At 52.6% G+C, this 27,155-nt stretch overlaps 1 protein-coding gene and 1 long non-coding RNA gene across 3 annotated transcripts in view; one reads left to right on the plus strand and one right to left on the minus strand.

Annotated features, from left to right (window-relative positions):
* Positions 1-26,504, plus strand: part of CDK12 (cyclin dependent kinase 12) — a 74,202-nt gene extending 47,698 nt beyond the window's left edge. The window contains exons 14-15 of the transcript XR_007353815.2: positions 4,794-4,929; positions 25,423-26,504. The gene's annotated coding sequence lies outside the window, so the exon portion shown is untranslated. The remainder of the gene's footprint in view (positions 1-4,793; positions 4,930-25,422) is intronic.
* Positions 1,707-20,121, minus strand: LOC142070198 (uncharacterized). Of its 2 annotated transcripts, none has more exons than XR_012666205.1 (2): positions 19,405-20,121; positions 1,707-2,117 (listed from the first exon to the last, which is right to left on the minus strand). It is a non-coding gene; the product is annotated as an uncharacterized LOC142070198 (long non-coding RNA). The 2 variants fall into 2 exon arrangements; XR_012666204.1 differs by having other exon boundaries at positions 1,707-2,120.
* Positions 26,505-27,155: the final 651 nt, after the last annotated feature.

Here is a 27,155-nt window from a genome sequence, read left to right on the forward strand (position 1 = left end):
TCCACAGGCTAGCTATGCCCTTGCTGCTCCCAAGATGAGGCAGAATGAGCATACAGATCCCTCCCTTTTGGTCTGACTAGAATGGTGCAAACACAGCTGGAATCTGGTTATTGTACATGTTGGCAAACTCCTATTTTTCCTCCTTGTCTAGTTAAGATCATGTTTCCATTTGGTTAAAACAGTATGGTGCAATACTGCTGGTTTAAGATCCAAAGCAGAGGGTAATGGCATTAAATGCTTTAGCTCTGCTCCAAGAAAAGCCTCTTGCCTACGTTTTGGTAACAGAACTGCCCTGCTTCTGGCTAGATCATTTCTATTCTATCTGATGATTGCACTCTGTGTTCTTGGCACTGTGTGTACATAGAAGGAGCTAATGGTCCCTTCTACTCTGAATCAGATCTAATACATAAGTTGAAGGTCCAAAATTCAAGTGGTTCAGCCACAGGTGATTATTTGCCGACTAATGGCATGTCTGTGTGTGCACGTGGTCCTCATATTTTTATGAATCAAATTCAGAAATCCCATCTTTTATGTATTTTTAAGACTTTTTGCTACAGATCAGGTTCAGGGCAGTGCAGTGAAACCTTAGATTCCTGGACATGAAATCAAGAAGCAACTGTTCTGATCCTCCATCCTGCATTCCAGCATCATGCAGGCCATAGATTAGTAACCAATGGCACCTTTCAGGGTGCGTCTACTGCAGGTGCCCTGCTTCTCAGAGACTGGATGATGATCCATTTCTTTATAGCAAAAAGGTCTGGCCCATCTTGATTAGCCCATGTTGCAGGGTGGGACATTGGTAGTGGAACTGAGCCCCTGGGCCAAGCCATGGTGACCACTGGCCCAGGACAGCTCTCTGGTTAGAAGACAACTTAAGGTTCAATACATTTATAGCCTGTTTGCTGAAAAAGGCCATTCCTGGCTCTGTCCTCACTGGTCCCTGCCATTCTCAGTAATTACAGCTGTCTGATCACTGCTTTCTTTTGCATACTCTGTGATCCCAATCTTGCAGTCCGTGGCATAGTCTTTAGTAGCGCTGGTTGAATTTTCTTTTTTCCCCTCATGAAAAATGGTAACTTTTTTTTTGTTTAGCAAGAATTTGGAAACCAAAAAACTTCAGTTGACACTCTACATATTTTGATTTGGATCTGGTTTTGTGGTGCCTCATGGGAGTTGTAGTTCAAATGCCCCATGCTCCCATTCTCCTCTAAAGGCCAGGTTGCCTGATTGGATTACATCTCCCATGATCTCTCCTCTTGGAGAGGCAGAAGCCATGTGTCTTGGAAATCCCTGGCCATGGTGCATTATGGGAGATGTCCACTTGGGAACCCTGCCCGAGACAGGAGAATGGAGACCTTTCGGCAACTGCACTGTAACTCCCATGAGGCCCAGTAGCGGCATATCCAAATTGAAACACCCCAATTTGGGGGAATATGAAAAATGGAGATGTTAACTGCTGCCATCCCATCCTTTCCAGCCAAGGGACAGGACGTCCCCAGGTTACAGTGGATCAGGTGGGATCACTGAGGCAAGATTCAGCTTATCTAGTTGCCTGAATGTGTGCTGGCAAGGAGAGGCAGGATCCACTACAGAAGGTTATGTTTGATGGGTTTGCTCAAAGTATTATTGCTCCCAAGGCACTTTGAGGTGCTGTTATAGCCGGTTAGCTGGGCATTTTAGTAGCCAAATTAGAGACCTGCGAAGGATTTGTTTTTAACTGGGTTTGTGCCCTTTATTTTGCTTAATGGTGTAAACTTGACAGCTTGAAACTGTAAAAATAAATAAAAAAATTTTAACCTTAAAACTATTAGAAATGTCACCTCTGGTGTCCTGACTTCATTGGAGAACTCATTAGAGGGTCCCTAAGGAGGTTTTGTTAACTTTAATTGAATAATGGGCGTTCTTTAGCAAAGGCTTCTTTTCTCCAAAATGTTAACAGGCCGTTTGTATTTGTCAATCGCTATTGACGCAAACCATCCCACCCACCCAATAGTCTGACTGCGAATGTCTTCCCCTGTCAATGGCTCAGCTTTCACTGGCTTGGTTCTCATGATGTCGTCATGGCGCTAAGTCTTCAGTCCTGAGAGAGGCACCCGGTTCAGACAAGCCTTGAATTTCTACTGTAAAAAAAAAAAAAAACAAGGCAGGAAGAAAACCCTTAACAATAAAAATATAAAGAACCCTTCAATGCTTCTCTTCCTATCCTAAAGAGGGGGAAAAAGGAGGCCCCCGGCTTAAATTCCATCCCACCTCCTCTTCAGGTCACCTCTACAGTACTTGGTAACATTTTCAAAAGCACCTCAGTGTCCTTTTTGAAGAGACTGAGGCTTTCAATGAGACTTAAGCGCCAATGGGACTTAGGCTCCTAAATTTGATCCCATTGTCTACACTGTGATTCTACCCCAGGTACAATAGAGTTAAAAGCTGTAGTGTGGACAACACGTCACCACTGTCTTGACACCAGGCTGCAAAGTCTTGGACGGAGGAGGAATTCTACCCCAAAAACCACCATGTGGGTGTGGCATGTTTCTTTTACCGTGTCTGGGTGGGGGGAAATGGGTGGGCCACATGCTAACCCCATGTTGTAAGCCTGGTAGATCCCTAGATTAGAACATGGGTTTCTAACATGATTATATCCACACGGGCAAGTAAAAATAGCTACCGTGGCCATGCTTTTCAAAGGTGTTCTGGGGGGTTTATAAAATCAGGAATGGGGTGGAGAAAGGGAACAGGGAAGTGTTATTTATCCCTTCCCATAACATGAGAGCCAGGGTCACCCAAAGAAACTAATAGGGCAGCAGGGTTACAACCAACAAAAGGAAGTACTTCTTCACACAACGCACGGTCAACCTGTGGAACTCCTTGCCAGGGGATGTTGTAAAGGCCAAACGTATAACTGGGTAGAAAAATGAATTGGCTAAGTTCATGGAGGATAGATCCATCAGTAGCCATTGGCCAAGGTGCTCAGGGACACAATCCCATGATCTGGGTGTCCCTAAACCTCTGACTGCTGGAAGCTGGGAATGGGTGACGGGATGGATCACTTGATGATTACCTGTTCTGTTCATTTCCTCTGAAGCATCTGGCATTGGCCACTGTTGGAAGACAGGGACACTGGGCTAGATGGACCATTGGTCTGACCCATTATAGCTGTTCTTATGTTAACTGTGGTGGAACCAGGTCCCTAGCTTGCTGATAGTCATGGGGTCTGTTTAGTAGGGGAGGAAGAGCTGGCTAATGGGGTCTCCTCTCAGATTTCTAGTTGTGAGGCTTTGAAGGAGTCAATGACGCGTCCTTCACAGCTGCTGTTTGGCTGCAGATTAGCCATTTGCAGTAATTCTGGCACACAGGACCCGATTAAGCAAGTGGTGCCTTTGGGCTGTCGTAGCTATGGAGAGGTTAAATATTTTCTGAATGAGGGGCTAGAGAGGTCCTAATATGTGTTTCTAAAAAGTCAGCTTTTTAAAGTCTCAGTGAATGTAGCAGTGTGGTCCAGTGGATCGAGTGCTGGGCTGGGACTTAGGAGACCAGGGTTCTATTCCTGGCTCTGCTGTTGGCCTGCTGGGTGACCCCTTGGGCAAGTCACTTCCCCAATCCTGGCCTCAGTTTCTTCATCTGTAAAATGGGGATAATGAAACTGCTCCCCTTTGTAGAGTGCTTTGAGATCTACTGATGAAAAATGCTATATAAGAGTGAGGGGTGGTTGTTATTAAATGTCTATACGAAAATAAATCACATCACCTATGCATGTGAATCGATGATTGAGAAGAAAAAGGAAACGGAGCATAACATTGAAATCAAAGCGGACAGGGCCTGCATCTCCTGACTGTTGTGTAGCGTGCACGGCCCAACAGGGCCTTGCTTCTGAAAAGTGGCTGTTGGATGCTGCTGAAATACAAATAATAATACCAAAGTAGTGGCTGGAAATCAGTGTGTGCTGCCTCCTTGGTCTTGCGGTTTCCAGCAAGGTTATTTTTAAACACCTGTTGCTCTTTCACTAAGGGCCATAACTGTGAGTGCTGCAGCTTTATGTACTACTGGGAAAGAGGAAGGAGTAGGGGTTAGTGGCTGGAGCAGGAGAATGGGCGCCAGGATTCCTAGGTTCTCTTCCTGGCTCTGCCGGTGATTCACTCAGTGACTTTGAGTGAGTCCCCATGCCTCAGTTTCCCTACCTGTGAAATGTTTTATGAGACTGACCTGCCTTTTGTAAAGTGCTTTGAGATCCTCTGGGAATCCCAGGTGCTGCTCGAGAAGGGCTAATGCTCATTACTCCTCTTCCACTTCTCTGCTGCCATAACATGGGGAGACCGCAGTTGTTCTTATAAAATGTCGACAGGGCAGCTGGGCAGTTTAAATCTCTGCAAAGGTTTTTCTTGACTTGGGCTACAGTAAAGGCAATGGGAGCCGTGGGCTGTTCCTTGGGACTTTCTCTGCACCCTGCGGTGTTGCACTAACTTGTGCAGTGCCTCTCAGAGCAGAAGGGAAGGGGTTTTTCCAAGACTGTCTAAAGCACTCCCCTTTTTGTTTAACGTTCAGTACATGTGAACAAATATGACCAGTGAACACGCTGGAGAAAGGTAGTCTGTGCTAAATTACTCTTATTTACTATGTTTTACTGAAGTAGCTCCAGGGAGCCTCACTGCTGGACCAGGACTCTTTTGTGCTAGGAACAGATTCAACGCCCTCTTTCTTTTAACAGAGGCTTGAATAACCTCCCTTCGGGGATGGCCAGGCTCACTCTGCAGCCCCTTCCTTCAATACACCCTCATGTATAGTCTTCTTCTTTGTTTTAGGTCGGGTGCTGGCACGTCTCTTAGCAGCTGATGCCTGACTGGAGTATGCCTTTAGCCAACGCCCGTCTGAGAGTCCCTGCTCATTGTGGAGGGTGATGGCCCATGGCACCTTGGCATCTTTAAGCCTTCTTCCTTCGTGAGTAACCAATGGTCGAGGAGCTGCACCAACCCCAGCTGCAAGGGCTGGTTGCAAACTGTCCTCTTGTGATGTGGTCTTGTGTATCTGCTAACTGGGGACGGGGGTTGTGCTAGGGAGAGGGAAAGCTCAAGGCAGGCAAGGAATGGTTTAGAACAGTCTATAAAGGCAGAAAGGAAATGAGATGCCACTAAGCCAACCCACACTGGATAAAGTCTCGCATGCTTATAAAGTGTCTTCCCGCTGGTAGCTGGTTCCCAGTGGATAACAGCCTTCTACTGCTACCAGCTAATGTTGTTTGTTTGTTTTGTGGCAGCACCTGGGAGCCCTGCTTGTGGATCCCATTGTAGGGCTGCTAGTCGTGTAATTAGAAAACCAGCATAATCCAGAGACTGATACGTACTGAGCGCTAAAGACAGCATGATAGAGCACGATTTGTAAATGGTAGGAATGTAAAACTTACAGCGGGAGATGGAATGGAATGCTAAATTGCAATACCCTGTTTAGCCAGGAGAAGGTACCGTGTGTAACCTACCTGAGTTGCTAATAGCAGGAGCTAGCAGTGAACTGAAGACACATTTCTAGTCTCTCTCGCTCTCTGGAATAGAAGCTCTGTAGCCAGTCCCTATCTGGAGGTGTGGCAAAGCTGAAGTTCTCTGGGGCGCTGAAAGTGGCATGTTCATGAGACTGATCCTGCAACCTTTGTTGCTGCTTTCCTTCTGTTTGTGCTCTCCTCTGAGTGCCTTTGCTTCTGACACCATGACATGTCCCTCTTGCACATGGTAGGCTGCAGGGCTGCTACTTACAGGTCAGACTCTTATACTAGATATGAACTGGCTACAGAGTCTGGATCCAGATCAGGACGTTGCGGCTCAGAGCTCACCGTAACTGGGAGCCAATGGGCAGTCTGTGGCCATAGGAAGCTGTCTGCAGCTACTCCCTAATCTGCTCCCCACAGCAGGCGTTGCTTTGTTCTGAAGAGTGGGCTGGGGCATTGGGTGCAAACCAAACATTCAGGATCCAAGTTAATGGCTGCAGATGGTCAGCAATGAAGGCCGCACCTGTCCTTTGTGGATCCATCCTCACCTAATTTATGGATCCATTTCCAGACACTGAGGGTATGTCTACATTCACACTAAGCCCAAGCTCTGACTCGGGTTTGAGCCCAAGCCCCTCTTCCGTCCACACACAAGTCAGTCGGATGTTGGACAGCAAGCACTCAGGTCCCAGCTGCGAGATCTGGGTCCTGCAATTATAAACCCGAGCTTTACAATGTAGGGTGGATGCTCAAGCCACGGGCATGGAAACACCATGTCCCCAAGCCCGGGCCCCACACACCTGGGTGTACAATGCAGTGTAGATGCACCCTGGGAATGGAGGTGTTGGAAGGGCTCGGAATCACCCAGTAATGCCTGCCATATGTGGAAGCATGAAATAGCCACCAGATGTCGCTCTCAGCACAGTGACCGTGTAGCACTGTGGTCAGGATTTCGTAGCGAGCACATTTAAAGTTAACAAAAGTTAGTCTGTCACTTTAAATTTTCACACCTACATTTCTCCCTCCAGATACTATTTATATCTGCGTTACAGGTTTCCGCTGTAATATGACCTGTTTCCTTCCAAAGCTGCTACCACCTTTGCTTAAGTGTTTGAAAAAGAATTGTCCTCTCAAATGGATGATCGCTGCTGCATTCAATGCAAAAAGCCAAGGAACTCTCCATTAATAATAATGCATAACTGTTGCCTAGTGCTTTTCATCCCCAGCTCTTCAGGTTTTTGCCACAGAAGATCAGTGTTGTTATCCCCCCGTTTTACAGAGGGGGAGACTGAGGCACAGGTAGGGTAGTGACTTGCCCAAGGTCGCACAGGAAGTCAGCAGCAGAGCTATAAATAAAGCCCAGGCGTCCTGACTCCCAGTCCAGTGCTCTACCCAGTGGGCTGCAATGCTTGGTGGCATGTTCTAGGCCTGGAACCTGTTTATTAAAACTGATACTGTATTGCATGCAGAGTCTTTGGTTTTCCCAGTTTTTTTAAGAACAGTTTGGGTGATACTGGACTAGAGGTTGATCTTGTGAATAAGTCACTGGACTGGAGTTCTAGACCTCAAAATTCAAACCCCAGCTCTGTCATGCTCCCGTGTGGGACACTGGGCAAGTCACGCCATCCCTTTGTGCCTCAGTTTCCCCCACCTGCAAAACGGGGAGAATGACAGTTCCCTGCCTCACTACGGGGGCAGGGCGGGGGGATTTGCAAAAATAAATGCTTTCATGTGTGCCAGGTGGAGGGATCCTGCAGGGGCTGTGTGAACACCCAAAGAATTTCAAAGCCACCAGAATGCTGCTGGTTTCAAAGTGCAGCTCAGATGCTGACGTGATTAGGTTGAGTTGTTTGGCTCAGGACAGCAGGTGAAAAATGGAGCAGGAAAGGGAGTAATCCAAGAGTGCAGGATCTATATCAACCTATTTAATGTATAATATGTGCCCTCTGTATCCTGTATTGGGGTGTGCTCTGTGTATGCTAGGTGACCTATCCCTGATACACTTCAAGCTGATGGGCTGTGTGTGTGTGTGTGTGAATCGAATGGGTTGGAGGTGGGCGGGGGGAAGAAAAGTGGTCTTAAACATTGTTGCCAACGCTCGTGCTTTTCTTGTAATATTTGCAGTTTTTCTCAAAGCCCCAGAGTCCCTGGTTTAGGTGCGAATCTCGGCTCTCAAATACAAAGTAAGTTTCTAGTCTTCATGGTTCAGAGAAATCTTAAAAACGTGAATTCTTGGCTCGGACACCAGAAGGCCAAGAAAGAATCCCAAATGTATGATTTGTTTTAAAAAAAAATCCCCAGTTTTTAAGTCAATCTGGTGACCTGACAGTTTGGGGCCTGACTCATGCTTTTTGAATGCTGCTTTAACGACGAAGGGCTTTTGATTTCAAATACCTTTGCCCAGACGCTAGTCTGAGAGGTTTGCAACCCCTCTAGCTCTCTATGGGTCACCCGTCACCCCCTCCAGCCCTGCTAGCTTCCAGCAGTTTGCAAGTTACTTTCTACTTGTACCCGAACTCAAGAACGGAAGATATTGTTCCTCCAATGACATTCAGGACTCTAGTGCATGTGTGTGTCCGGCTGTGTTTATCTGTGGAGGATCCCGTCTCTTTTCTGGCCACACGAGGGCACTGCAAACCAGTAAACCTCCCCCTCCCCCCTTCCCACACATGCGGGTTGGGTTGGAATCTCTTAGGCAGCTGTGCGTCCTAACAAGAGACCCCCTTTTCCATCCCTGCTTGCATTCCTCTCCCACATGCTGTGTCTTGGGGAGAGTGACCTGCTGTCAAAGCTTCCATCCGCGTGGGACCTGGGTTTCTGTTCCCCACTGCCCACTTGTCCTGGCGTTTCACACTCGGCCTCTGGTCAAGAGGGGCCTGGCTTGCGCACAATGAATTTTGGCCTCATGGCTCTCATAAGCCGCATGGGACGGGGGAGGCCACCTGGGGAAAGTGGTTGGTGAACGGGGAGGGGAGGTGGGTGCCTAAAGAGGCTCCTGTGCTGGATCTAGCAGATGGCAGTTCCAGGGAAAAGCCCTTGCAGCCTGTATGAGCCGGGCTGCCGATGGCGAGCGGGAAGGCGCTTGGCCTTAGCGTAGGGATGAGCCAGTACAATGGAGAGCTGGCCTTGTGCTTAAGGCCCTGAACCGGGACTCTGGAGAGCTGAGTTTAATTTCACGCTCTGCCACAGACTCCCTGTGTAACCATGAGCATGTCACTTAGCCCCTCTGGGACACTACAGTGCCGGGGCCCAGATGATCCCTGAAGATAGACAGTGACTGGCCATAGTCTGGTGGTCTTCTGGGCTCTCTGTGCTCATGGGACCGTTCCGCGCGGAGAAGATATGTGTTGTCAGTGCTCAGAGCCGCGCCACGCTCCTCTCTGCCGGAGTAACAGGCTCTGTGCTCATGCTGCCGAGCAGCAGGATTTGAACTCGCAACCTTCAGCACAACTGTTACCGAAATCTCCTAGGTGGGAGCTGTAGCAGACGCGTGTGTGGACCAGCCATTAGAGAGAGATGTGGAGCATGCCCAGGACAATGTGTTGCACGGCCATCTTCCTCGATCGGGCTGAACTCCCCTGCCTCCTCTTGAGCTTTGCTCACAAGAGGGGCCCAGAATGCCTGTTTCTGCCAGAGCCTGCAAACCAGCCTGCTTCCCCACAGCATCTCTCTGCAGTGCTGGCTTGATCACAACTTTCCCCACCTCTTCATTACCCCTCCACTTGGGGCACAGAGTGGGCAACCCATCACACCGGAAACAAGGTGGAGACAGCAACGGTGGGAACTTTTTTGCATGAAACCTTGGCTGGGTGATTTCGAGCGACAAACGGAAACGCATCAGCGCCGAATGCTTCAGGCACCTTGAATGGTACCTACCACCCCACAACATGCACTTCGAGACCTTGTGTGTGCAAATCCTGCAGGATTCCCGCTGAACTCAACCTGTAGTTAACTGTCAAGACCCTCTTCCCGTGTTGCTCTTGACCAGTCGTTGATCCACAGAACGCACGTGTAGATCCAGAGCAACCTCATCCTACTTTACGCTCAGATAGCTTGCTGAGAAAACAGCCATCCTCAGAGACAGCTGGCGCAGTGGTTAGGACACTAGTCTGGGGCTCGAGAACTGGGTTTAATTCCTGGCTCTGCCACAGCGCCCCTCCCCCCCCGGTGACCATGGGTAAGTCATTTAGTTTCCCTGTGCCTCAGTTTCTCCATCTGTACAAAGGGGATTACAGCCCTGCCTGGCCTCCCAGGGGTGTTGTGAGGATAAATACAAGATTGTGGAGAAGCTCAGATACTAGGGTAATGTAGGGGTGGTTGATAAAAGAATGATAGATAAAAAGCCACCCGGCCCACTCATTTAATGACCAGTTCAGGGTGTTTGGGACAGAACAGTGGCTCTCAACCAGGGGTACACAGAGGTTCTCCGGGGCCACATCGACTCATCTAGAGATTTGCCTAGTTTTACAACAGGCTACGTGAAAAGTACAAGCGAAGTCAGTGCCAACTAAAACTTCATACACACAGTGACTTGTTTGTACTGCTCTCTAGACTATATCAGTGTTACTCAAACTGGGGGGAGGGTTGGGGGGTTTTGCAATTTATTTTACAATTACATGATATAAAAGGAAAGGAGGACTTGTGGCACCTTAGAGATGAACAAATTTATCTGAGCATAAGCTCACTTCATCGGATGCATTCAGTGGAAAATTGTTAGCTTCTAAGGTGCCACAAGTCCTCCTTTTCTTTTTGCAGATATCGACTAACCCGGCTGCTGCTCTGAAACCTGCTATAAAGGAGAAAGTTAGCAATTTTCAGTACTAGTGGGTTGAGACACTTTTTTTTGTATTTTTATGTCTGATTTTGTAAGCAAGTGAGATGAAACTTGGGGTACACAAGACAAATCCACCTCTCGGAGGGGTACGGTAGTCTGGAAAGGTTGAGAACTACTGGGTTAGAGGTCACAGAACCCAAATTTCCCTCCACCACGTGGGGGAAAATGTCAATGAAATGTGCTTCTGTTTCAGTGGTTTCTCAGGGGCTAGAAATGCCTCAAAATTTGGAATTTCTAAGAGCCAAGTTTTTGAAAAAAAGTTCATTCAATTTTCTGCCCTTATTTTCTGCCCAGCCCTGGTTCTGTCTGTTCAACCCAGACATTAAACCAGAAACTCGATGCAGGTTCCCATGGCTGGGGCTTGGTTCAACACCCCTCAGGGTTGGGAGCCTGCTGCCCTGGGCTGTGGTTTGAAAGGCCCTGCAGAGCTCTCCAGAGTCCCTGCCTCTCTCATCGAAGACAGCGAGGGAGCTAAATTTGTGGATGCCACCCAGAGATGAGTCAGTGCTAGAGGAGCCTGCGTGAGGAGCTTCAGCAGGGCCATGGTGAGCTTGGCAATTGGGCACCCGTCTGGCAGGGCCAATCCAGGGTTAATTGCAAAGAACAATTTGAACAGCTCAGATGTGGCGCTTGATCTTGCATTTCCACTCGGGGGGAAAAAGAAATCTCTCTTTGTGCTACTTATGTGGCCCTATCACCGTAGTGACTGGGCTTCACACTCTCTTAAGGTATCTATCCTCGCAGCACCCTGATTATCCCTACTGTACAGGTGGGGAGACTGAGGCACACAGCAACTAAGTGACTTGCCTAAGATCATACAGTATGTTTGTGGCAGAGCAGGGAATTGAACCTGGGTTTCCTAAGTCCCAGGTTAGCACCTAGCCACGGGGTCATCCTTTCTGAAAGATCGAGGTGGCCTCGGGGACAGCTGCCTGCAAACCTCTCTTCAGTACCGATCCCTGTGTTTGACCATCACCCTTCCACAAGCTCAAAAGTGTCACATCCCTGAGCCAGAGAGGGAGAGACATGGGGTAGGGTGAGGGAGGCTGAGAGGAGAACTGGGTGGCAAATCCCGTAGGCGGCGTTGTCAATTTCAGCCTAAATCTCGCCATTTTGCGAGACTCTGCTGGCAGGTGCTGTAGAAAACCCACGTACGAGCCGGGGCAAGTGGCCACCTTCACCGGATTGTTCTGTTCCCTCACCGCCTTCGCGTGATTTGCACTTATGAAGCTTGATCAGTTTAGCTTAGCGGGAGATTAAGAGGCGATTTGATCTCTAACTAGCTAGACAGGGAGAAGGCTCCACTCTGGCAGAGCAAGAGCCAATGGCTGGCAGTGGAAGCAGAGAGAGATTCAGGCTAAAAATAAGGTGCAGAATTTGAAGGGAGGAGAATTAACACTAGGGCTGTGGTGGATTGTCCATCACATGGGGTCTTCCACTCAGGACTGGATGTCTCTTTCTAGAAGCTCTGCTCTGGCTCAGCCGTAAGATCTGGGCTGGAGGCAGGGACCCCTGGGGAAGGGTCTCTAGCCCATGCTACACGGGAGATCAGACTCTAGTAATCTGCCAAGGAAGCTTCACTTATTGAACTTGCAGCGTCAGATTCCCCTGTCCCCGCCCGCTGCTGAAGGCCAGCCCAGAGCTGTAGGGACCCAGCCTGGCAGTCTGGCTCCGGGGTTCTTTCAGTCCTTGTGCTGTTTGCTACAATGGGGTGGAGCGCGGTGCAGGCCGGATGCCTGGAATGAGACCTCCCCAGCCCAGCCGCCCTTTGAACTCCCGGGCTTGGCCCTGGCCTGAGATCTCTGAGCTCAGGTCTTGGGCGTGGGGGTACCGGGCGCACTGGCTTCCCTTGCTAGGGCTAGCAGGCCGCCTGGCCTCAGCGACCCTGCTCTGCGTCCTCCCTTCCCCCAGCCCTCCGCGGCGAAGGCGGCTTGATTAAAAAGCCGGCGCGGGTGGAATTGCAGCACAGCTGGTGCGCCTGCCGGCCCCCCGAGCGGAAAGTCACTGAAGATTAAAAGCTCCAATTAGCGTTAAAGTGAAGCCGGCGAAGCTCTGCGGGTTCCCCAGCCCCAAATGGCCTGGCCCCCTTGAACCGCCTCCTGGCCCAGGACCTCAGCCCCCGTTCGGATCACTCCTTTGCCTCCTGTCCCTTCCCACCCAGACCTGTCTCTTGTATTTACTCTGGTTGTTCCTGTCCGGGAGCTAAATGGAGCAGGGGCCCTCATCCTTCCCCCAGCCCCAATCTACTGGCCCCCTCCTGCCTGCTTCCACAGTTACTGCGCCTCGGGTGGGGTGCCAGGCGCTGTACACAGGTCCTGGCTGCTGGCGAGGTGTGTCCACCGGCCAGTTCCCTGCTTTGCTCCTGCCCCACCTCCTTGGTGGCTAACACAGGGCTCTAGCCACCAGAGCGTCCCGGCCACTGGCAACTGTCTCCATGTCTGTGGCTTCTGTGTCTGGCCCTGGCCGTTTACCTGCCTGTCATTTCCTTGGCTAATGTGCGACTGCAGAGGGGTTGCAGGGCACTTGGACGTCACAGTGACAAGCAGCCTGCGAGCCAGGAAGCACCTGGTTGTTTAGCCACCTGGTCACTTTTGCCAGCTGCTGTTCTCTGCAACAGAGGCGTGCCCGGCAACTGCAGCTGGGGCTAGGCCCTTGGGCGCTAGGTGCTGTACAGACAGGGTAAGAGAGTGTCCCTGCTCCCAACAAGCTGACGGTCTAAATTGCAAGGCAGACAAAGAGGAAGGGAAACTGAGGCACAGAAGCAGGGAATGACTGGCCCAAGGTCCCACAGCAAATCAGTGCCAGAGCTGGGACTAGAGCACAGGTCTCCTGTGTCTCCACCCAGTCCTCTCTCCACTGGCCATGCCCGCTCTCTGGCTAGGTGTCTGTGCTCCCTCTGTCTCTGTCTTCCAGCTTCTAGTCAGGTCTCTGCCATCAGCCCATGTGTCCCTCCACTCCCACCCCCGCCGTTTGGCTTCCCCTCCACCCTGCGTGGCCTTCTGGCATTTCCCGTCTCCCCCGCCCTCCCCAACCCTGAGAGGGAATGCCCACCGGGCACCCTGGCTCCACTGGCCCATTAGGATTCATTTCTCCCAGCGGTAAGGGCAGGGGGGAGTTGGCACAGAGTCCACCCCGCGTCCGTGGGCACAATCAGTAATGAGCATCTTGCCAGATTCAGCCATTCGTATCCCAGCTGTCACATCATTACCAGGCCTGTTATCCTCTGTCTGTCTGTCCTATCCGTTCGGGGGGAGGGCACAGTGAGTATTTGGGCAGGGGTGTTCTACCCTGCAGAAGCCTTTGCACCGGCTTGTCACTCCGACAGCTCTGCTCACCGGGGCCCACCCCAGCCGTCCCAGCTTCGGCCCTGGCACCCCAAGTGGCCAAGGGGAGCCGGGAGCCGTGCGACTTGAAGAGCAGCAGGGCACAGCTGATGATCCACCAGCCATGGAGATCAGTGCTCGTGCATACACACGCGCACACCCACCCGAACAGACTGGCCCGGGCGCTGCTGGCTGAGGTTCAGAGAACCCTCCCCTATTCCTCTCGCTCAAATCAAAGCGCAGCTGAGCCAAGGCGGAAGGGGGACCGGGGTGGAATGGGCCAGGAATTGCACGTTTTCACCTGCCATTTAATTGGATGTATTTTTAATTAATGGTGCCTCTGGGACCAACATGAGACAACATGATCTCTGAATAGGGACAAGGGAGGAATTGGGAAAGGTACAAGGATTGGACTACAGGGTGCGCTTACCGTGAAAACACTGCCATCAATCACGCGCTACTTTCAGCTCTGGACTCTTGGCTGGGGATCAGCGCGGAGGGAAAAGGGGTAGCGGGGGGGTGTGTGTGGGGGGAAATGAAAATGAATATTCCAGCCTCTGCCATTTAGCCAGCTTGGGGGAGGGGGCAAGTTCGCCCTAAGAGGGTTATGAGGAGGAGAACCCTTCAGCCAAGATGAGAGCCACATGTCCTGCAAAGTCTCAGTGGCTGACTCTGTTGAGAAGGGTTTCCCTCACTGCTGTATCGGAGGCACTCCCAAGAGGTAATAACCCAATAATCGTCGTCCCTGGTTCACCTTATTTCTGTCAGTCAATCTCCAAGTGCTTTCCGGAAGAGAGCAGGATTGTTATCCCCATTTTCCAGGTGGGGAAACTGAGGCACAGTCACCTAGCCACCCAGTGGCCGAGCTGGGATAAGACCCCAGATCTCCTGAGTCCCCACCTGGTGCTTGCTCCGCTAGCTTCATGGTGTTTCCGCTGTGCCTTCACCCAAGGCAGCTGGAGTTGGTTCTTGGTTCCGCAGGCCGGGATGACTGGGGTCAGTCCCACAGCTTTGGCCCTGGGGCTAAGAAAGCCAAAGGGCTGCTCCTTGTCCCTCTCCTCCAGGTCTAGAAATTTAAACTACCCCCATGTACCCTGCACTCCCATTTGCCAGCAGCCAGCGAGTTGAGAGCCCGATGGCTGAGGCCTGGTCTACACACCTAGTCGCGTGGATTGACCAGAAGATGTGATTTGAACCCCTCTGGGTGAAATCACTGCAGACCTGCCTGGTCGCCCCACGGCCTGGTGTTCACGAAGATTGTGTCAGAATAACTGGGTCAGTAAGGGGGGTGATTTTTATACCACTCTAGTTAGACCGTTCCAGTATAATGGCACTGTGTCCCAGTCTGGCTAATTCCCCTTCCCTCTGGGGACCTTTACACTGGTATCGTCACTTCCAAAGTACACCGGTACACTGCAGGACAGCGTGGGTATGCAGCCAGTCCCCTTCGTCGGTTTCACCATGGCGTAGCCAGGGTCAGCTCTTCACTTTCAGCGGATTGTACACTCGCGGAGACGGGGTGAAATCCTAAGTGTTGACAAGGCCAGTTGGAGTTTTGATGTGTATTGGCGGGGAGACGAACTCCCAGTTCCTGCCCCAATCCCATGTTTCACCCCAACCAACTAACCCAGCTTAAAATGCGGCTTGCCCTGTCTACTCTAGGGTTTTAACGTGTCTTTGAAAGCAGACCTTTCTTCCCGGTCTAGTCGAGGCCTTTCATGGGTGCCAGCTGAATGGCTGGACCCAGCCTTACATTGGGGGGGGGGCGTGCTTGTGTACATGCTTTGTAGCAGTTTAGAGCAGGGGAAAGTTTGGCCATGGGCCAGCCCCGAGAGCAACGCCCCAACTCCACCACTTCTGCTCCACCCTTCACCCTCAGCCACTGTTAACCCCCCCCAACAGCCTTCCCCAATTCCCCCCCATCCCCACCTTCCGGCCAGGTGCTTGCTCTCTGTATTGTGCAGTGCCAGGCCCTGGATCACGGCCCAGGACCTCGTTGTGCTAGGCTCTGTACAAACCCGGAACAAGGAGCTGAAGGAAAACGGGCACCGTGGGTCCGCTAAGGTAGATGGATCTGTTTGGGGTTTGAGCCTATGAACGAGAGAGGCAGGGATGGGGCAGAGGCCTGAGGCTGGCTTGGGTGCAGTGTGGACCCAGAGAGCGTGGGAGGTGGGTACGTTCTGTAAATAAACTGCGCTGGGGGAATTGCTGGCTGACGTCACCCGCACAGGAAACACCCCACTCCCCGCCAGGCCCCAGGTCTGCTTCCTCTTGGCCACGGGGCGGTCCCCAATCTGAGACCGGCTGGACGTTGAAGCTGGGCTGGTGCCCCACATTCTGGCCCTTTGTGCCCCTTCAGCCCAGGCTGGGAGCCAGCGCCCCTCGGGGTAGCAGCGGGCGGGTTTCCGTCCAAGAGCGGCTCATGGTTGGGCTGGGGAGAGCAGCTTGGGCAGACGCTGTTCCCTCGTGCAGCGCGGGCACAGAACGGGTGGGAGACGGCACCTCGTGCAGACAGTGATGGCCAGCTGGGGCTCTTCTCGGGTTTGGCTCTTTTAAAGCAAACTTCCCCTCCTAATTGTCGCCCTCTTGCTGTTGTCCTTCACGCCCCACGTGGGACAGCTGCTGCCCTCCCTCCCACTGCTTGGGGGGTTGGAGCCTCTGGTGTTGACAGGAACCGTTCTGCTTGTTCACGCCAGGGTCCCTTGCTGCCCCGGTGCATTCTGGGAGTCCTGGAGAGCCAGGCCTGTTGCTGAAAGAAGGGACTTCTGGGTAATTTGAGCAGCTGCGTACGGTGTTGTGGGACAGTCAGGCGGACAAAGCCGTGCAAGGTGCAGGATGACCCATAGCCGGTCTCCCCTAACGGCCTCAGGATTCACTGATGCGTCTCCTCCCTTCGCCCTGCGGAGACCCCGCGGCCGATGCTCTGACTGCACAATGCAAAGACAACGCTTGGGCCTTCCTGAGATCCAGCGGCTTCTGCTTCCCCTTAAGCCACGACGGTTCTCTCTCTGGATGGACGGACAGACGGGAGGGCCCGGGCTGTGACGCCACCTCCAGTCCACCTTCCCCACCCCTAAGAGGAGACTGCTGGCGGTACCAACCTCCAGGCCTTTGGAGATCCTCAGTGCCCATTCTAGAGCTGGGGTAGGTGACCCTTGGCTCGTTGCCTCCAGGACAGCAGTGTCCTCAAGCTGCTCTGGAGCAAGCAGAGAGACGCCATGTGGTGCCAACAGCTTGATCCAGGATGGAGGTCGCTCCGAAGAGGCGAGCAGTCCTCGCTCCCAGCTGTTCTCCGTGTGCCCATGCGCAGCCCTTGGCTGGAACACGGGTACCTGGGGTTTAGCTCCAATGCAGACCCCACCTCAGCAAAGGCCAGGCCCACCGGCTCTCCACCCTGGACCTGGGGCTTTAAAGGGGTTTCTCCTGGGGGTGGGGGGTGCAGCCCTGCTGGGGAGCGGGGGCAAAAGATCAAACTCGACAGGGAAGCAAGCTGCAGCAGGGAGGTAACCCCTTGTTGCCCAGACACTGTGATAGAAGCTTCCTCTGCCCTCCGGAGGGCCAGGGCAACTTTGGCTTTCTGTGGCCAGGATCTGTCGGGGAGCTACAGGACAACCTGAGGAAACAGCAAAACAGAAGCGAGGACCCGGCCTTGGGTCACAGGGGCAGGAGCTCAGCACGTCTCACTTGGCCCCTGGGTTATGGCAGCTTGGAGCGTCCATCCAGCAGCATCAGTTGGATTGGAAGCTGTCAGCTCGTGGCCATATATAGCAGGGCCTTGTGCTGCACTAGTGCATTCTGGGTGTCCCAAAAAGCCCAGCCCTTATGCTGAGAGAACGGAGTTTTGGATCACTTTTAGCAGCTGATCATGAACCCCCCTACCCCCCATGCTCTCTCCACTGGCTGTCCCTGGACGATCTGTGGGCACCACTGGCCAGGAGAGGCAGCGCTGTGTGTAGGGCGGAGCTGGCCTGGGTCCTGCGTGGCAAACCCGAGTGCTGCTATGGTGTTTGGGCCCCCAGCTGAGCCGAGCAGGGAGGGGGGATGTTCCCAGAACGAGATGGGGATGGATGGTCCTGCTGTGGGGCAGGAAGGCGCTGCCCAGCAGGTGCCTGGGAATGGAACGCTTTTCAACCCGGGGCAACAAACTGGAATTTCCTGTGACCGCTTCCTCCTCGTAGCGAGACCTGGAGGATGAGGACCCATGGGCCCTTTCCGTGCTAAGAGCCAGGTGGATGAGGGGGCCCGTCTACACTGAGTGTTGCAATGATGCCCGTGGCTGGGAAGCCTTTTGCGCTTGGATGGAGCCTTGCTCCCACAAGCTGACCCTGGCCCTCCCTGTGCGTCACTTGCACGGGTTGGCTGGGGTGGGCCGGGCTCTGGCTGGGCTGGACTCAACAGCTGATCGATCTTTTCCCATGCGACTCACTGTCCAAGGAGCTGTTGCCTTCCAGGGCTGGGAGGCTGATGGCTCCTCCATTGGGTGGGTTCCCTCTGTGGCCTGGATCCCATCCAATGCTTCCCTTCACCCAGCCCCCCACACAGCTGGATCCTCATCAGCTTTGCTCCCCAACCCTCCGCTGAGACCCCCCCCTCCGGTCAGTGCTGCTACCCCTTAGGGGCAAAGCCCACCCCTCCTGAAGCCCCCACTTAGCATCCAGCCCCCCTCCTTTGCTTTGTTTATATCTTCCCCTCCCTGGCTCCCATGCACACCGATGCCTGGGAGGTGCGTGTGTGTGTGTGTGCGAGAGGGGAACCTCTGGAAAGGGGAGCGCAGCTGGTGCACAAGCTTCCTGCTCGGCTGCACAAGCCCCCTCCCCCCCACCTTCTGGCGTGTCCCAGTCGGGGGCGGGATGGGGGGCGTCCTGCTGGCAGGGAAGGGAAGGCTGTCTCCTGGGCCATGCGCGAGGGCAGCTGCCCTGCAGAATGCAAGGGGTGGGGAAGTCACTCGGCTCTCCCGGCTCACTCGAGTCAGGTGCAGGCTGCCTAATGTAGGGCAGCCATTAATATTTAGTGTCATTTGGGGTTTTTTTTTTCTTGCCGTGTTTGCTGCACGGCCGCCGTCTGCGCTGGAATGCAAAGTACAGCCCCTCCGCTGCCTGCTGAAGGGGGGTTAGCGTCTCTCTTCCAGGCGCCTCCGATGGCCCAACGCCAGGCCCGGCTTCTATACCGACAGGATCTCGCTCTTCCCGCCCGTGCCGGCAGCACCACGTGGGCCAGCACGTGCCGCCAAGCCCAGAGAGGGAGGCAAAGCGCCCCCCCCCGCCCCGTGCCTGTCGGGAGCATGGAGAGGCCCTGCTGGGCCGGGTGCTGCACAGGCTCGGAGTGAGAGACCGGCCCTGCCCCGGAAGACGGCAGGGAAGGGCAACAGTGGCACAAAATGACTTGCCCGAGGGCACCGGCATGTCCGTGCTAGAACCCAGGGCTCCTGATTCCCAGGCCGGGCCCTGACGATCATCTCCCCGCCAGCTGGACACACACGGCTCTTCCTAGCAAGAGCCTGGGAGTGCGGGCTAAGCCGAGCTCTAACGCGTGGGGGCTAAGACAGAGACCCACCCCCCCCAGGCAGGCTATTCCCTGGCTGTCCACTCTGGGTTCCTTGCACCTTCTTCTGAAGCAACTGTAGCTGGCGCTGTCAGAGATGGGACCTTGGGCTGGATGGCCCTCGGCTCTGGCCCATTCTGGCAATGCCTGAGTTGCTATAGGAAGTGTGGAGTGAAGCTATCCGTCTACCTACCCATCCCCATGCACACCCATCCGTCCATCCCTCCATCCCTTCTTACCTGGCTTCCATTGCTTGGCATCGCTCCTCCAAACGGTTAACCTTCTATGGTTAGTCTAATTTCCCTGGTTACTCTTGCTTCCAGGGACTAACTGTGCATCCTTGGCCATGTCTCCTTTCCTGTGGGCACCATGAGTTGACGCACCGATCAAATGAATTCAGCTGGCAGGGTGGGACAAAACCTTTGCCAGTCCACGGGCGAAAGTCTGCCTACAAGAGCACACAGCCCTGATCATCTCAGGAATCTTTACTTCTCACCCTTTGCTGGAACAACAGTTACCTTCCACCCAGGACGTTCCCTTGCTGCTCGCATGTTTGATGCTGCTCTCAGCTCCGACGCTCCCTCGGACGGATGTTACTCAGAATTCCCCCTCGTTCAGTGGCATGATGGGAATTGAAAACCCAGACCTTGTGCCAGACAGCACTTCTCCATGTACACGGGGCCTGTTTGCTATCCCACGTGCTTGTTTACATGGCTTCCTACCTCCCTGAAGGGTTGGGGTGTGTACGTGTCTGTGCATCACGCCTGGATACAGTCTCTGTATACCCCCCTTGCATCTTGGCAGCGTTTCTCTTGTGAGAATGACAGAGACTTGGAAGAGAAGAACAGGGACGGAGGAAATAAAGGGACAGGCGGAGAGATGGAATCTTGCTGCAATAGACTTGACTGGCATCAGTTGCTTCCTGATCTGAATAGAAAGGGGGAGACATTGGACTAGACCGATAGTCACTATCTCTGTGGCTAAGATCCTGGGGGCAGCATCCGCGGCTCCCCTTCCGGGCTGGGCGTGCTGGCATCAAAAAGCACCGCTGCCGTCTCTAGCTAAACACCTCCCTCGCCAGCAGGCAGTGCCAAGAAAGCAGCTGGCATGCCCAAGCCAGCTTCCGAGACCGGCCCAGACTGCAAAGGCAGAATCAAGTCTCTCCCCCCGGCCCCCCTTGCCGTAACACAGGGCTCACACGGAGGCCGCTTGCCTGCATTGCAGATTCCCGGGAGCCAAGGAAATGGGCTCCTGGGGCAGTTCTGGGTTTATCTGCCTTGCAGGTGTCATAGAGCCATAGACTATCAGGGTTGGAAGGGACCTCAGGAGGTCATCTAGTCCAACCCCCAGCTCAAAGCAGGACCAATCCCCAATTTTTGCCCCAGATCCCTAAATGGCCCCCTCAAGGATTGAACTCACAACCCTGGGTTTAGCAGGCCAATGCTCAAACCACTGAGCTATCCCTTCCCCAAAAACTGCGACTCCGCCAGCTTGCCAAGCAGGGTTTTTTTTTTAATGACTGGGATAAAGTCAAATCGGACCAGTGGAGATATCGGTGCCCAATGGATATGGGAAGTATCGCCTCTGAAATTCCAATGGGGCTTGGATTTTTCCTCCTGTATCCCAGATCTTCTGGGAATATTTTTCTTGCCAGATCCATGCACCATGAGCTACTGGAATTAGACACTCCAGGGCCTATTAATTAGCTAGAGCAGCTGCATCGTTATATTTGGGGCTCAAAGAGCCTCCCCCATGCTCTTACTCCCAAGAATGCGGCTGCCTTGCTTCCGACAGCAAAGCAAACCAGCTTGCATTTCCCTTTCGCCATTGGTAGCCAGGGTGCAAGATTGTTAGCCCTACAAAACAACGCTCTTGCACTGAGCCACCGAGCAGAGAACGCGTGCGCATGGCCTCTTATAACGTACCTGACCTTAACCCTGAGCTGCCACCGCCTAGGGCTGAGGAGGTCAAGCACTCTTTAAAGGTGGCTTTAAAACTGGGCAACAAACGGGCAGGTGAAATTCAATGTTGATAAATGCAAAGGAATGCACATTGGAGAACATAATCCCAACCCTACATATACAATGATGGGGTCTAAATTAGCTGTTACCACTCAAGAAAGAGATCTTGGAGTCATTGTGGATCGTTCTCTGAAAACATCCACTCACTGTGCAGCGGCCGTCAAAGAAGCGAACAGAATGTTGGGCATCATTAAGAAAGGGACAGACAATAAGACAGAAAATATCGTGTTGCCTCTATATAAATCTGTGGTACACCCGCATCTTGAATACTGTGTGCAGATGTAGTTGCCCCATCTCAAAAAAGATATACTGGAATTGGAAATGGTTCAGAAAAGGGCAACAAAAATGATTAGGGGTATGGAACAGCTTCCGTATGAGGAGAGATTAATAAGACTGGGACTTTTCAGCTTGGAAAAGAGACAACTAAGGGGGGAAATGATAGAGACTATAAAATCATAACTGGTGTGGAGAAAGTAAATAAGGAAGTGTTATTTACTCCTTCTCATAACACAAGAACTAGGGGTCACTACATGAAATTAATAGGCAGCAGGTTTAAAACAAAAGGAAGTATTTTTTCACACAGCACTCAGCCAGCCTGTGGAACTCCTTGCCATAGGATGTTGTGAAGGCCAAGACCATAACAGGGTTCAAAAAAGAACTAGATAAGTTCCTGGAGGATAGGCTATTAGCCAGGATGGGCAGGGATGCAAAACCATGCTCTGAAGCGTCCTTAGCCTCTGGTTGCCAGAAGCTGGGAATGGGCGACAGGGGATGGATCACTGGATAATTCCCTGTTCTGTTCATTCCCTCTGGGGCACCTGGCGTTGGCCATTGTTGGAAGCCAGGAGACTGGGCTGGATGGACCATTGGTCTGACCCAGAATGGCCGTTCTTATGTTCAAGTGCAGCTGCTGTTTTGTTCTGTGCCCACAGCACTAGTGCCAGCCACACCTGGAGACCACCAAAGCATGGTCAGATGGTCGCCACCAACCTTGAGTCAAGTATGGAAGTGGGCTCCACTGGCCATTTCTGAGTCCATGTGTAAGCCATACTGTGGGTGCTTTTCAATCACAGAATTGTGGGTGCCAACTCTTCAGTTACCACGATGATCCTTCCATCAGAGCCCCAAGACTCCGTTGTGAGGAGCACAAACCAGGAGCTTTGTTGATCCTGTCTGCATTGCCGAAGAATCCACCCAGCCCCAGCTAAACTCCCAAAACCTGGGCTGGGTTCCGAGGGGTGGGGCGCAGTCTCCCCAAAGCTTTAGTGCTGGAGGGTGGTGGGATCTGCCCCAGGTCCATGACACCAATATTGTCCTTTTAGGTTCACCACGTTCCCCCCCGTTTTCTTCCTTTAAAACATCAACTCCTCCCCTCGCACCCCCGTGGATCTTAGGCTGGTGATTTGGGGTACCAGAAGCACCTCCAAAGGGCCTGGCTTTCAGAAAGTGCTGAGTACCCACCCTCTGGAAACCAGCCCCATTTAAAGGTGTCAGGGTGCAGCCCACAAAGTGCTAGTCACATTTGCAAAAGATGTGGCCTTTGTTTCTTTTCGCTCCTGTCCCATTTAGCAGCAGGATTCGGGCTGGAAGGGACCTCGAGAAACACCAAATGTTGTAGGACTTGGAAAAACAGAGAGTTGGTAACGCTGCACACGCAGGAGCAGTTGCACTGAACTCAGTGATGCTGACAGGGCTGCTCCTAGATTTAAATCTCATGATGTACCCATAAGCACCTATGTATCTAAGCGTGTATCTATAGGCATCTATGCCTCTAAGCATGGGTTGATAGGTACCTATACATCTAAGCGTGTTTCTATAGGCACCTATACATCCAAACATGGGGCTAACTGTGGCCTGTTATGTCTAAACTTAGGGTCTTGGTCTTGTGAGTAGAACCAAGTGGGTGGCCTAGTGGGCAGGGTACCAGACTGGGAACTCCCAGCCCTTGGTTCGTCTCCTAGCTCAGCCGCAGACTCCTCAGGTAAGTCTTTCTGCCGGCCTTGTGCCTCGATTCCCTACCTGTAAAACGGGGATGCTGCTCCCCTCGCTGTTTGAGGATTGAATCCTTTAATGACTAAGCTGCTCCAATGCAGGGTTGCCAAGGGCCTAATAAACAGACACCCCCTCCGCCCCCGGGCCATCGCTGACTTCACGCTCTGTAGCATACTGGATCGCGGCCTCCATCCTCTCTTGGCAGCATTTTTCATTATGACTTGTTCTCCATTCCTCTTTCCCCCTCCAGAGCTGGGGCACGGCTCGTGCTAACCACCAGCCCCCTCTCTGGATAGCAAAACTCAACTCACCATCCCCAGGCCTGTGGTCCAGGCCACCCGGGCCGCAGGTACGACCCTCTCCCCCCATGAACCGGCGGCGTGTGTGCGTGTGTGGTTTATTAGCGTTATTTCAACATTGTGATGCAGAGAGAGTCAGTGTAACAGCTGCTCCTTGCTCGCCGTGTTTATTGTTACCTAGAGACAGCCCACTGGCTTTTTCCCAGCTTCCCCCCACAGCTCCGCTCTCCCCACTCTCTGATGTGAAATTTATAGCTTACCCATCCTGTCCCTTTAACCCTCTCCCGTCCGGATGGCTGGTGGGAAAGCAAGGAATCCTGGTGGAGTTAAGAGAAACTGAGGCAACCGGCCCACAAGGTGAAAACTTGATGGCATGAATGAACCTTGGCAGGAGAGAGAACCCAGCTCGGAGGCTGTCTGGTTAACAGAGGGTGGGAGCCCCTCATATGAATGCAATTGATCTGGCTCTAGAGAGAGATTGCAGACACGGCTAGCAGAGCAAGGCTGAGAGGAGACGGTGCTGATGCTTGAGCTTGGGTTACTCTAAATTGTGTGTGTGTGTGTGTGTGTGTGTGCACACGTAGATTGCTAGGCCATTCTGAACATCTCGTCTGATCTCCTGCCTAGCACAGGCCGGAGAATCTCCCCCAGTTCCTGCATGAAGCCCACTCGTTCGTGGTTGATGTACGTATAGTTCATACGTTCGTGGTTGATGTACGTACCACACCTGCTCGTCTTTACTCCATAGGTAGGATGGATTCTGAATTCCTCCAGACTCTCTCTGTTTATCCAACACGAGGTGCTCAGAGTCTTAGTCCAAAATAAACCTCCCTTTGAAGGAACGACTGCAGGATCGGGCCCTACATGTGCATGTGTGTGGGTGGCTTGCTAATGTACAGCTATAGAATGAGACAGGTGGTCTAGTGGTTAGAGGCGTTATCTAGGAACCAAGACTCCTGGGTTCTGTTTCCGTGCCTGGTAAGAAAGTGCAGTTTAACAGCTCCCAGCCCCACCGTACTCTGTCCAGTAGGTGACACTCCCCTCCCAGAACTGGGAATAGAATGCAAGAATCTTGGCTCACCATTTCCTGTTCTAACTGAGGTTGCTGGGACCGATTCCTGGTTCTCGCCCCCCTTGACTCAGTTTCCCCATCTATACAATGGGGGGATAACACTGACCTACCTTGAATAACTAATGCATGTACCTTAAGATTCTCCAGTCAAAGACGCCAAAGCATTCAGAGTATTATGATCATTTATTATTCCAGGCCTACTGGGAATGTGCTGGAAAACATTGTGACCATTCAGATTTTGGCAAACCTTACAGGACGTCACTGAATATTTATTGCCAGATGGTTCCATTTCATTGGGTTTTTTTAAATCTTCAAAATGGTACATCCGCTCTTGAGTCCATCAGGCCACTGCTTTCCATTGCTTGCAATTTGCAAAAGCTGGATTGATTGGCCACCAATGGCAGCCCTTCCAGTTGCACATGTGCCACCCACCAATCCGATCACAGGGGACCAAAGTATGTCAGTAGCAGGCTCAGATCAGGTGGCTAGAAAGTTAGGGGCGTGGCTGCAGGATGCAATGTGCTTTTCCCTTGATCTGATTGGTCAGAAGGAGCAGCTCACAAATAGATATGAGAATCTACTGGCTTCTGATTGGCTAAGAGAGAGTTCACCCCCCCAGGCTCCGAAAGAGTTTCCTTGTACTGATTCTTCGCTGATGCAGCAAATACCACGGTGATGGGTGACCTGATAAAAGCTTACATAGTCAGGTGTGTGTGTATGCGCCTATGACTACGCAGAGAACACAGTAATGGATGACATCATAAAAATCTAGATTGGTTTTGTGTGTGTGGGGGGGGGCAGCGCCCTGTGTTTGTGCGCATAATATATAATATAATTATTAAGTGTGTTTATTCTGTTTGCTTTTCACATCAGCCGCTCTGATCTCGTTCCCCTGGGAGACTCCGTGGACGACAGGAGAACTGGTAGAGAGATGACGTCGTGAATACCAAGGAAGCAAAGGCTGTGTGAGAAGGGAAGTGATGTTTATTCAGACTTTTTTGGGAAAACCCGGGGGAGAAAAAGCTCTTCGGGAAGGATTCCTTGCCCCTTCGACAAAGGGTTGAAAAAGCCCCAGGCCCCGATCCCAGTGTCCTGCAAGCAGCTCTTCTGCAAAACCAGGGAAGATCAGAGGTGACATCCCTGAGATTTCTAGGGAGGAAGGAGCAGAGGAAAAAACACCTGTCAGGCTTTCCTTCTCCACCTCTTCGAACCACACAGGAAAAGGGCAGAAGCCCATTCATTTCCTCTTTGCAGGGCACCTTTAAAGTGCATCTTTCTGGAAAGAGACTATGTGAAATAGCCCAAGCTGGACACCCTCCCCGCACCAGGGCATCTTCTCTAGACATATGGGTGTCCCAGCAGCAACTGTGTGCTCAGAGAACTGGTTGCTGCCCCTGCATTTGGGCCAGGAGGGTGTTTCCCCAGCTGGACGCAGAAAGTTCGAAGGGGGGGATGGGGCCTGCTGTGAATTCTGCATGGCAATATCAGTCGAGTGCCTCTGTGCCATGATGCCTGGGGCGCCAGCCGGGTAGCACTGCCATATGGGAGACATAGCAAGGTCTCGGAGTGCTGTGGAGGCTGAATGCTCAGCGCCTGGCAGGGGGGAGTATCATCCCCCAGTGCCCACTTTTGGCTGAGTTGGCACATTGAGCCTGCCCCGTCCCAGCCCACCTCAAACTGTGGAAGGAGAGCTCCATCTCCATGGCCCATTCGGTCCTTGAGTGCTCTGCTGAAACCAAGAGGTGCCAGTTGCGATCCTGGTGTCTTGTGACATCGACTCCCATCCCCGCGAGAAACTGAGCTGAGTCCCAGTGAACTCATTCACACAGACTATGATGTTGCCTTCCAGTTGACGTTACTAGCCACCTGGGTCAGATTGGAGCCTGTGACTGAGGAGGGTGGGGGAGGCTGGGAAAGGTTTAAGGATGGCTTGTTGAAATAAAATTATACGCGCAGGAGGGACTGCCGTGTGGTTAAAGGCAGCGGGTGGGGACTCGGGAGATCCTGGTTCTCATCCCTGTTCTGTGACAGGCTCCTTATGTGATCCTGAGCAACGCCCTTAATCTCTCTATCCCTGGTTCCTCATCTGTAAAATGGAGCCAGTGGTCCTTCCCGACGCGATGAAGATTGTCAGCTGCTCAGGCAGGGCCTGTCTGTGCAGTGCTTGGCACCATGGGGCCCTGACCTCGGCCGGCTCCTCTCTGTAATGCCAGGATACTGGTAATAACAGGCCACCTGCTGTTTATCTCAAACTGAGAAATCCAGCCCAGAGCAGGCAGACGTGTAGGGCTGGAGATTCTCTCCCAGGACAGGGCGAAATCGCACTCGGGGAAACGTCAGCTAAAGAACGGGTCAAAACGTCCCGCTGGTTCCATCCGTCGAGAGTCTCCCATCGTGTGGGACGTTTCCAGTTGGCCTGGATCTGTGCGGCCCTGACAGAGGCAACCGACGAGGCAAAGCAGGGCCCCTCCTCTCCGGGTCCAGTCTCCTTTTCTCAACTCTGTGGGCAGAGCCTAGCTCCTGGGAAATGGAGACAGGTACAAGAAGCTCCAGCCGTCCGCGGAGACTTAAGATGATCAATTCCAGGACCCCAAATAGAACCTGCC

This window comes from Caretta caretta, chromosome 27, assembly GCF_965140235.1.
Source record: "Caretta caretta isolate rCarCar2 chromosome 27, rCarCar1.hap1, whole genome shotgun sequence".
Lineage (NCBI taxonomy): Eukaryota > Metazoa > Chordata > Testudines > Cheloniidae > Caretta > Caretta caretta.